The sequence below is a fragment of the Aptenodytes forsteri genome, unplaced genomic scaffold, assembly GCF_000699145.1.
Source record: "Aptenodytes forsteri isolate BGI_AS27 unplaced genomic scaffold, ASM69914v1 Scaffold193, whole genome shotgun sequence".
Taxonomy (NCBI): Eukaryota; Metazoa; Chordata; class Aves; order Sphenisciformes; family Spheniscidae; genus Aptenodytes; species Aptenodytes forsteri.
In genome coordinates, this window is record NW_008795405.1 from 4,305,991 (window position 1) to 4,316,796 (window position 10,806).

A 10,806-nucleotide genomic window follows, 5' to 3' on the forward strand; every position below is an offset into this window, starting at 1 on the left:
GCCATCTCCCCCAGCGGGCGGGGTCCAGCGGAACAGAGGCGGGGGGGGCAGTGGCGGGGCTGCGGCGGGCTCGAGCTGCTCCATGCCAGGCGGCAGCGCTGAACACCTCGGGGCAGGCGGAGGGGCACCTGCACCCATCCCACTGGGGCTGAGGGTCCTCCCGAGAGAAGATCGCTAACTCCTTGGCTCCCGGCCCTAGTGGAGTCGTAGTGGCTGACATGGTCCTTATAGCAGCGCATCTTCCCTGCCGGCCCCCCCGGTCTTCCCGGGTGACCCGCTGCGAGAGGGCCGGCCGGGGGCTCAGGGGAGGCGCCCACCGCGGTTTCTCCTCTGCCCTGCCCGCTTGCTCGCTCGCTCGCAGCCTTCCTTGGTGAAGCTGTTGGGTGGCTTGGGGTGTACAAAGGAAAAGGCGAGGTCTCCTTACCCCTGCTGCTGGCTTCCTGCTTGGTGCCTGGCAGTGGCTTCCTGGGAAACCCAGGGGCAGGATATAATAGGGAGTGGGTTTCCACTCTGGCAGCAAGGCAAAAGGGGAAGAGAGAGTCTGAGGGACACCAAGGGAGGGGGGGGACCCGCTAGCATCCTGCTCCTGAAATGCTGAGCAATGCTCAGCAGCTGGACGAGCACTGCCTCTTGCCCAGCTCTCCTGAGTCTGCCCACCCTGAGAGGAGTTGGCCCAGGCCTGGCTGACGTGGGCCCCTCATCTCCACCTTCCCCTCTCCTCTGTCCTGTGTCCCATGGCTTCTGCCTTCAGCCACATCAGCTGGGAGAGGCAGGCAGGCCAGGGCCTGGCCCTTTCCCTGCAGGACTGCAGGTCAGGGTCAGGTCTGGCCAAGGTGTGAATCGCGCAGCAGTTCTGCTCTGCCACCTTTTAGGCAAAGGTAGTGATGTACTGGAAAGGCGACTAAAGTCTCTGCTATTGTACCCAGCTCTGTCCTTCTCCCTCCCAGCTTGCTTTTCCTTTAGCTATTCCTGTTGAAAACCCTTTGGGGCAGGGACTGGCTGATCCCTCATATCCCTCACTTTAGCACAATAGGGGCTCTCTCACATGGTCCTTGAGTATTGCTGCGAATAACAGGGCTCCTGCTGCTAATGATTAATAACCCATAACTGAGTTTCACATGGGTGGTGCTTAACAGATGGTCTTGATGTCTGGCATGGCACTGGTTCCCTTCCCATGTGGGGCCTGAATGTTTCTCTTGCTTTTTGGGGTGGATGTGAACTTTGGGGTAGAAGTGGGAGATTGATAGGCTGACAGGTTGCTGCCACTTGTGTCTGCAAAACTGGCTGCATGCCTCCAGCTTTACCTGTTTTGCCCAGCGCCATTTCGGTCCTGAGTCCTTGCCTCCGCAGCACGGTGCTATTCTGCAGTGCCCTGGGCTCCCCTCTCCCGCACTGCCAGAGCACCGGCAACCTGCCCTGCAGTGCTTCCAGCCACCCTCTTCCCATGCCCTCCAGCAGCTCTGCCAAAGCACCTCCTGCTAATGCAGCCCTGCTCTGCTGGTGCTCAGTTGTGACCCGCAGCATCTGCCTCCTGGCTTTGTTCCTGAGCCCATTCCCTCTCCAATGCGCCTCAGCTCAGACCTGCAATACTGAGCTCCTTCTACAACTCTGCTTGTGTACCTATAGCCTTAATTGAAGGTCCATCCCTCGCTGTGCCATTTGAACTCTTCAGACTGCTCATCTGGTTATCCGAGCACTTATCTGTGACATTCCAGGTTTCAATATCGATGTAACCCTAACACAGCCCTGCCAGCACATCCTTCTAGTGCCTACTGCAGCCATGTCATGCGGCATTTCAACCAACTGTCCCAGGGCTCTCCCCTCCCTTCCCCTCTCCTTCCAAGCGGTCCTTTCCCTCATTTCTGATACTGGTTCTTCTTCTTCTGGTCCTGCACAGATGTGTTTCTGTAGCTGAGTGCTCCTATGATGGAAGGGGATAGCAAAATCTGGCTCGTAGGTCACTTGTGAGGAAAGGAGAGAAGGATGTCGCAAAATGTGATAGTGGTTAGCCTTGATGTAAAAGGCAGGCAGTAGTCTGCGGGAGAGTCCACAGTCTGTTTCCTGGTCAAGAAATGATAGTTCTTTTCTCCTTGATGACTTTTCCATCTGCCCTGAAAGCCCAGCAAAGCCTCATTTAAGAGCCCTGGGCAAAAGCTGTTATCAACTTCAGTGAGAGACAGGCATTTTTTCTGTGTCCTCATTGCAGTAAGGAATCAAGGGAAATGGAGAGCTTGGGGAGCTCAGGCTGGTACATAAGCCAGCCTGAGATTTTTTTTTTTTCCTTTCCTAATCATGCCATGTAGCAAAGCTGGCATGGAAACCCCCTTTAGCCATGAGTAAGGGAGGGGAGAGAGAGAGAGGAAAAAGAGACCACAAAGACAGCTGGTCTTGTAAACACACGCATGATTTATTTTTGTGTTTACTTTCACTGTTGCATGACAGAGGCCCTTGGAATTTGGAATTTGGACAGTGTTGAGGAGTCAGGTCCCAGGGAGGCCGTGCACTCCCTGTGTTTTGTGTTTTCACTGTTGCATGACAGAGGCCCTTGGAATTTGGATCCATGACAGTGTTGGTTGGTCAGGTCCCAGGGAGGCCGTGCACTCCCTGTGTTTCCTGGGATTTTGGTTTTTTTTTTTTCCTAGAAGAGACAGCTGGTCTTGTAAACACACGCATGATTTATTTTTGTGTTTACTTTCACTGTTGCATGACAGAGGCCCTTGGAATTTGGATCCATGACAGTGTTGAGGAGTCAGGTCCCAGGGAGGCCGTGCACTCCCTGTGTTTCCTGGGATTTTGGTTTTTTTTTTTTCCTAGAAGGAAATAAAAAAATCATTCTGACTCCTGCCGTACTTGGTGGCTACATTCATACTGGTTTCGGAAGGAATCAGGTCAGGAACCTGGCCACCCTGCTGTGTTGCCTCCCAGTCCCGCAGTACTGACCACCGTGGCTCAGTCTTGTATTTAACCATATTTTCCTTTTTTCTTCTACATCCTGGTGGTTTTCTGTCTGTTTGAAGAAGCGGATTAGTATCTGGCACATAGGAAAAGTAAAAGTCTTGCAGGCAGTGAACACTTGTTTGGAGTCTGTGTTTGGTGCTCCTTTAAAATCAGTGGAAAACCTTCTTGTGTCTTAACTTGAACGGGACCAGGCCCAGATCTGGCAGTCATTGCCATGCTGGTGTTACAAGAGTTAATTCTGAAATCACCGAGCTGCTGCTTTCCGGTAGTTGAGCTGCAAGCTACAAATGTAAAACTTGGCACAGCACATCTTCTCAAGGAGAAAGTCTTTGTAACAGGTTTACCTCCCTGTCAGCAGGGGAGTGAGCCTGGCCAGGCAGGGGACTTCAGCAAGTCAGAAGAAATCTTTTTTTCCATGCGAAAACCTTCCTAGACTGGCAGAATCTTTCTCCCCGAACAATAGGAAGGGAAAGCCACGATTCCTCTTTGTTTCACTAAGGGCTTGTGGGACAGAGGGAGGAAGAAAATCCAACCGTGGAACAAAGTTGGGTTTGTGTTTATTGAAAGTCCACATATGCTGAATCCTCCTGCCTCCCCTTAGCTATTTAGCACCCTGCTGGGCCAGCTGCTTTACCAGAACCTGCAGTAGTGGCTTCGCAGCCCCTCTTTCCATGTCCTCATCGCCTCAGCTGATGAATAATGCATGCCTCTGGTTGACAGATAAAATGAAGAGATTTGTGCGTGTTTTGTCTTAGTGATTAATTAATTAATTTGGTTTCTCCTTTTCTTCTCCAGCTGTTTTTTCGCTGGCCCTCCTTAATGGATGGGGAGCAGGGGTGCACAGAGGCAACGTGATGCCTCGTGCAGATTGCCCTAGCCTTCAGAGTACCGCTGTGCAGGGGCAGTTATGGGAGCAATGGTGGGCGTGGGGGTGTTTCTCTTTTGGTTTTCACTTTGTGGGCACTGGGCTTGCTCGGGCTGTTGCACAAGTCACAGCAAAAAGTGAAGGCTTGTTATGAGGACTGGCAGTGACCAGTCACCAGATCTTGTAGGTGTAACTCTCAGGCCTTAGTCAATTCTTAGAAGTTCTGTCATTTATATGAGGCATTTCCATCTCTTATGTCTTTTTTAAAATTAGCAAATGAGAATGAATGCTTGGACAAATCAAGAGAGTGTTTCCATAAAATAGGCAGGTATTCTGCAAACCAGTGTCAAAGCTTGTCACACACGGCTATGACAGTGTACCCTCTTTATAATACATATGTCCTACTCCTTGCTGCTCCTCCAGTGTGACCTATTCCTCATCTCAAGTGTCTTTGTTACTTCAATCCTGCCTTTTCTATAAAATAGAAAACTAATTCCCAGTCCTTGGCACTGCCTGTTCCCCAGTACTGAGCAGGACCTTCCCTGTTCCTCCATCATCAGGAGATTACTTTGAGCAAGGGTTGGTAGCTTTAACAAAAGGGGAAAAATCATTCTATACAGAGCAGTCGGTGATCCAGTAAAATTAACTTCATTCAGAGCTGAAATTAGGGTTGCAGTTAAGTTCTGCAAAGGTGAAAAGCTAGAAGTCTCTGTACTTTCTGTGGCTTGCCTCTAGTCTCCTACCAACAGTGAAGCCTAATTTTTTTGCAAAGACTAGTGATTCTGTATGCCTGAATGTTTACATTCCCTTCCTTAGAGACATTAACAATGACTAATATTTTTAAAGAAAGGTGAAGTCTGCTTAAATTGTCTCAGGCTGGCTATCCAGAAATCTAAGCATCCAAACTCACTAGTCCATTGTAGTCTTGTTCAAGTGATCATAGCTGAGCTTTGCCCCCGCTGTGCTGAGTCTCTGTAGCTCTTCTGAGAAAGCACAGCGTTTGGTAGTTGAACACAGGAAAATTCCGGTCTACACAAAGGCTGTTTCCTCAAAACGAGGTTACTATTTGACTTACTCTTTGCATACTTCTATATGGAACAGTTTCTGATCAGGTGCTTTGACTTCTCATTCTGTGCACAGTATTAACTGTTCCCAACTTGGAATAGCTTGCATTGATCTGCAAAATTGAAGCTTAAGTCTGTTACCTCATACTTGATCCTGGGAGATCTCAGTGATCTTATGAGATCTGGAACATGGGAAACCTAATGTTATTGTTGAACCCTGTCATTCTGATTTAATATATGTCTCTGTGCTCTTTGAAACATTGCTCAGACCCGTGCTGCTGAAGGTACAGTCTCTTAAGACATGTGTTTAAAAAACCTACCTTGTGCTTGTTCAGTATCTCATAGCACATTTTGCAAAAGTGGGAATGCTAGTCCTGAGTCAGAATTAGATCAGGGCTTTCTTCCTCCTTATATTTTCTTTGCAATTTAGACTGGAGAGAGGTGTCGTCTTCTCTTTATCATTTCTGCTTTTGGGTAATATAACCCTGACTTGTCAAGCAACTGCCACATTCTACTGCAGAGGTGACTGCATTTCAAAGACAGATGAAGGATCCTGCTGTATGCTTTGTATAGGCATTGAAGTTGTAAAGAATAGTGGGTTATGTGACGCAAGCTACGCAGTCAGAATGCTGCAGAATAAGAATGGTACTTTTCATAATATTTCTACATTTTAAAAATGGAATACATTTTTCTTAAAGATACTGGCCAGTTCTCCTTGTTGTGGGGTTTTTTTCCTTTCTTTCTCTTCTTTTGCCATGGCATGAAAATACATACTTGAACAATGTTATGATAGTCACTGGGTTATTACATAATGTGCTGTTGGAAGCTCCAAATTCCTTACACAGGTCTCAGTAGAAGCAAGAAAAAATACCTAGGTCATCTAAGGTGGGAATACTGACAAGAACAGGATAGTCACCAGCTGGCATGGGGAAGTTCCATGGTTTGCCGTACAGAAGGTAACTGAATAAACTGCTGGAGCTTCTAAGTACAAGGAACAGATGTTTTGTCTGGGAAGTACACAGGATGACCATTCTTCTATTTTCTCCATTTCCATGTGCTGTGCCTTAAGAAGACCGACTTTCTGTGTGGTTGCCTAGGATTACAGTCCTGTGCTGGTTGGCAGTCATTTCTTTGGTTTTGCATTTCTGTTGTTCTGGTGGGCTTTGATAACTATGAAAGGTCACTTGGACTAGAGAGAAAAAGGTGGTTTTCAAGTCTTCTGTGTAACCTCTGCACACAAGATGACATGCTGTTGACCAGTGGCTCCGATTTGTTGTATGACCTTGGTGAAATACTACCTTTCTTTCTGACTTGTTTTTCTTCATCTGTGAAATGAAGAGAAAACCATTTATCTCCTAGGTGAGGTGAGCAGTCCTGGTGCACCTGTGTGCTTTGAGATCCCTGGCAGGGAGCCACAGAAGTGTATGAAATCCCAGTAGTCCTCTTGGGCTTTAGATGTCAGAGCAACTTAAAAGAGCAGCTTCAATCTCTTCTTGAAGGACAAGCAAGACACCTTCAAATTCTGGATATAGATCCCAGTAGCGTTTTCCCTCCTGGCTTTAAAGCCTGGACAGGCTGTAGTGCCAAATGCCAGCATTGGTGTTTCTGAAGGAGCAGGACAGCATTTCGGCCAGAGTGCTGGCTGTGCTGAATTCCAGGCAGCACCGGAGCCAGGGGGCTGCGATTCACCACGGCTCCCTCGCCACTCTCGCAAATTACTTATCTTGTGCTCTGTGTGTATGTTGGTTTTGCACGTTAAAACATAACTGCTTATAACCCTGGGTGACTTTTCCCCAAACTATGAATTTAAAGTACTTCCGACACTGTCTTTTAGAATTTGAATATAATTATATGCTTTGGGTGTAAATTGTGGTTTTTGCTACATAAGAAACTAATGGAAATGATCTGTCTGTTCCTGTAGTTTACAGATTATACGCTTTAGATCTGAGGATGTATATTTAGGCTGCTTTTCTGTATGGTGTATTAAAATGAAAATGAAGTTGGTGTGAGCAATAGTGGTTGCTAAGCATGAATAGCAGGCTGATAAAGGACATTACTAAATTGATCCAGTGCTAAGGTTTACCTTATCATCTCTTAGTTTTGCACCTTTCATCTCTTTGCATTCTTGATGATGGAGAACAGGAAAGTGGAAAGTATTTCACAGTCTATAGAGGGCCTTGTGTCTGCAGAAGCTCAAAGGACAGGGTAAATGAATCAGAAAGATGTAAGATATTGCTAAAAAAATCCTTCACTTGTTCTGTGCATACCACATGGTAAAGAATCAGGGAACACTTTGTTCTCTAGAGGGCTCAGGAAAAGAGTACCATCAGGCTGACTCGCCTGTTTAGTGAACAGGCCAGGCTCCATTTAATAACTGCAGAGTAAATCCGTCTCCATGCTATCCTTGGAACATGGTTTTGAATTTAGAACAAATTCAGCATATCCACATTAAGGAGATCAAATTATTGGAAGGGGAGAGGAGGTGAAGTTTGTTTTTTTCCAACAGTTTGATCTTTAACATCACGCTGGATGACAATAACTGATTGTCTGGACATGTTTGGGTGAACCCTTAGGTCCCTTGCTTATCCGCTGTGCTGCCCAGTGAGGGTTTTCATGACTCGCTGTTGTGGCTGGATCCTGAAGTTACAGCAGCCTGCTGCTCTTGCTCCAGCTGGTTTGCTTAATGACCCCAGCCAGTGGAGATATTACAGGGATGATGTCTGGAAATGTTTCTATCTAGCTGGTTCTGCAGGTTTGCTGTTTCAGCTACCAGATGTTTCAGTGCACAAATGTCCTCCACCGCTTCAAACCATAGCATGAGGGCAAAGCAGCAGAGTATGGAAATTTCCCAAATAGCATTGGGAAGGCAGTTACGGGGTGTTTAAGGGAGAGAACACACAGTAGACAACTGTCTATTGAGCACACTGGTCATTAACAGTGTTTCTCCTTATCTCACCTACAGAGCTTTAGAGAAGCCAAGTCTACCAGTGTTTTATTAAAATTGAAAACTTGCAGCACTGCTCATTTTGTCAAGCAGGAAAACTGGTTTCTTAAGCATATACGTGTGCTAGCAAATGTTGCAAGATGGTTTGAGATCTGCTTGCCTTCTGCAGGGCAAGTGAACATGTTTGACTAAAACAAGAATTGACCTGAAATTGTTAAAGAAATGCAAGTGTTTTCAACAAAAAGAATATAAAAAAAGGCCTGATTCATTTTGATTCAGTTATTACGCTGCCTGGACTATACATAGAAAATGGGTTCTGCCAAGGTCTCCACCTGGCTGTCTACTCTGGAAAGATTCTCACTGGTTAACACTCAGGAATCACTGTGTTTATTGGATTAAAACCTCTGAGTTTCTTGTACTTCATCTTTTGTAACTTCCCTGAGTTATGGTGATCATCTGAGACAGTTTCAGTCCAAAGACTGTAGGAGCTTGTAGTTATATAGACACATTTTCTGACCTACAAGCACTGTGGGTCTTTTAGTATCTGGTGAGGTGAAAGTGGAAACAGTAGGTAAAAAACTGGCATTTTCCTCTTTCCCTTGTTTGTTCTTCTTGATTTACTTGTGTAATGGTAGCCCATCTTAGCTTTTCTCACATTCTGATTATGCTACTGATAATTATGATGTCCTGGCTTTCACAGAAGAGTTTGTCATTCACTGATGTCCACTGAGTGCAGTGTTTAAGAATGCTGGTGGCCTGGACAGGACTTAGAGAAATCTTAAGTTTATGTGGCCTACATCTAGTCATCTGCTTCCGTAACCTCTCTGTAGGATTGCAGGAGGACCCCCTGTTCCCCCAATATCATCTTTTCTTTGCAGTTAAGTAATGAATGCCGAAGCTATTCCAAGTTTCCCTGATCTTGCTCCCCTGTCTGCAGTCCGGCATATATCCTTCAGTGTAGGTTTGCAAGATACTGATGGCGTTGAATGCTTTTTCGTTTTTTATTATCTCGCCATGGAGTCTGCTCTCCTTCCTGTGCCCTCATGCATTCAGAGGCAGTTCATTAGAGGCAAGGAAAAGGCAAAGAAATTAATTTTCCTTGAGAAATGTATTCAGCACCTTATACAGGCTTGAAGAAGAGAAACAGAGCAGAGAATTCTTACTTTTGTCTTTTCAAACTTTTTTTTTTCTATGGAGAATCTGGAGAAAAAAAAGTCTGTGCCCTGCAAGCATCCCTTTACCTGGTTACTCGTGTTTCTGACACTAGGCACTATGAGCACGCCAGGCTTGCAGTAGCCTGGAACAGAGTAAGGTGATGGGGGTGCCTGTCCTCCAGAATTGATGTGTGTGGTCTTAGGAAAAAAGGAATGTGTCTTGTAACCAAAGATCAGGGTGGCAAATTCTGCTCAGATGAATGCCAGTAGCGTATATCTAAGCTTATTTCATTTCAGGTAATTGTATTCCAGGCGGGTTGGTTTCTACTTAACAAGCCATAGCCTCAGGCTACTTTTCCTGGCCCAGTCATTAGGAAAATACACACTGGCAAAATGAGCAGCCTCCCCTACTAGACTAATTAATACTTGATAGCTGATTTACAGAAATGGTGAAAACTTGAGCCTTTTGTGCATTCCCTGGTGAGAATTTTTGCCATTGATGTCAATGAAGCCATATCCCACTTGGCAAGAGGCAATGCTGAAGAGGTTTTTCCTCAGCAGCAGCACTGAGCAGGACTGAGGACAAGAACCCCCAAACTTTTTCCCTAGCTCTGCCACTGGCTTACCTTGACATACTGGATGGTGAATTTTAGAGGCACATCATACATTGCCAGGTGTTTCAGTTTCCCAATGCTGTAGTGCAGAAATGTGATGAGTATTTAAAATCTCTTTAGATCCTGACATAACCCATCTGAAAGGAAAAGCACTATATTGTTATTGTTCTTTCCCAACATACTGGAAAGATATTTTTGAACTTCAGCCAGAATATTTGGTCCTTTGAATTTAGGGACCATCACAGCGCTATGGCTCCTGGTACTGTCTTTGGATGAAGTCCTGGGAATTCATCCCTGTAATGCCCTGAGAAGGATTGGTGCCTTTTTATGCAGCCAGTTCTGCAAAGAAATATTGATCCTCGTCCCAAGAATACAGTGTCAGAAAAATGGGGAATTCCTGGGCTGCATGGTTAAATGCAGTGTTTTGTTTCAGTCATTTCTTCTGAGAGTGAGTGATTCTCTGCTGCTGGTGACGGTTTCATTTACTGCTTCAAGGAGCATTATGGACATGCATTTCTCTTCGCTGGTTCCAGAAATCTGGGGGGATGTTTTACACCAGTGATCCAAAGAGCTGACCACATCACCCCAGCCTCTACTTTCAGTGTCCCTGTTTACTGTCTTCTGCTTCTGTCATAAGTTAGATTTTGTCTGCAGCTGTTCAATCAATTCATTTTACCAAAAATTGTGAACAAAATTATCGAGGTGATTTCAGCTAGCGAGAGAAAGAAGAAGGGAAGGAGAGAAGAGGAGGGAGATGGAAATTAAGCTCAAGTGTAAATCAGTCAAGGGTACAATTCCCATTCTTTCTTTTTGATCAGAAGTAAAGGAGGCAAGGATTATCAGAAGAACTGTTAAAGATCCAAGTAGTTCTCAACAAAAAGACGTGGACAATTTGAAGCTGGAGGGAAAAATGCATTAAAGAAATAGGAAAGGAAGGAGCAGTATCAGAGCTCAGCAGCAGGGCTGCCGTGTTGGCTTCTCTTGTTCTGAGCTGAGGAGGTTCAGGGTGCTCTGCAGAAGGCTGTAGGGTCTGCAACTTGCCCACCGGAGCCCCATGCTGCTGATGTTCAATTTACAGTGGTCTTTTAGCCACACACTGTTTTGACCTTGGACCTAGACTGCAAAGTATTCCGTATGTTTTTACAAATCCAGTTACTGTGATGACTGAAACACCCATTTAGCTTTTTTTTTTTTTTTTTTACCGTTG

General features: G+C 45.7%; 1 protein-coding gene across 16 annotated transcripts in view; it reads left to right on the plus strand.

The window, feature by feature from the left end:
* NRXN3 (neurexin 3) overlaps positions 1-10,806 on the plus strand; it is a 1,034,251-nt gene that overhangs the window by 633,025 nt on the left and 390,420 nt on the right. The window lies entirely within an intron of this gene.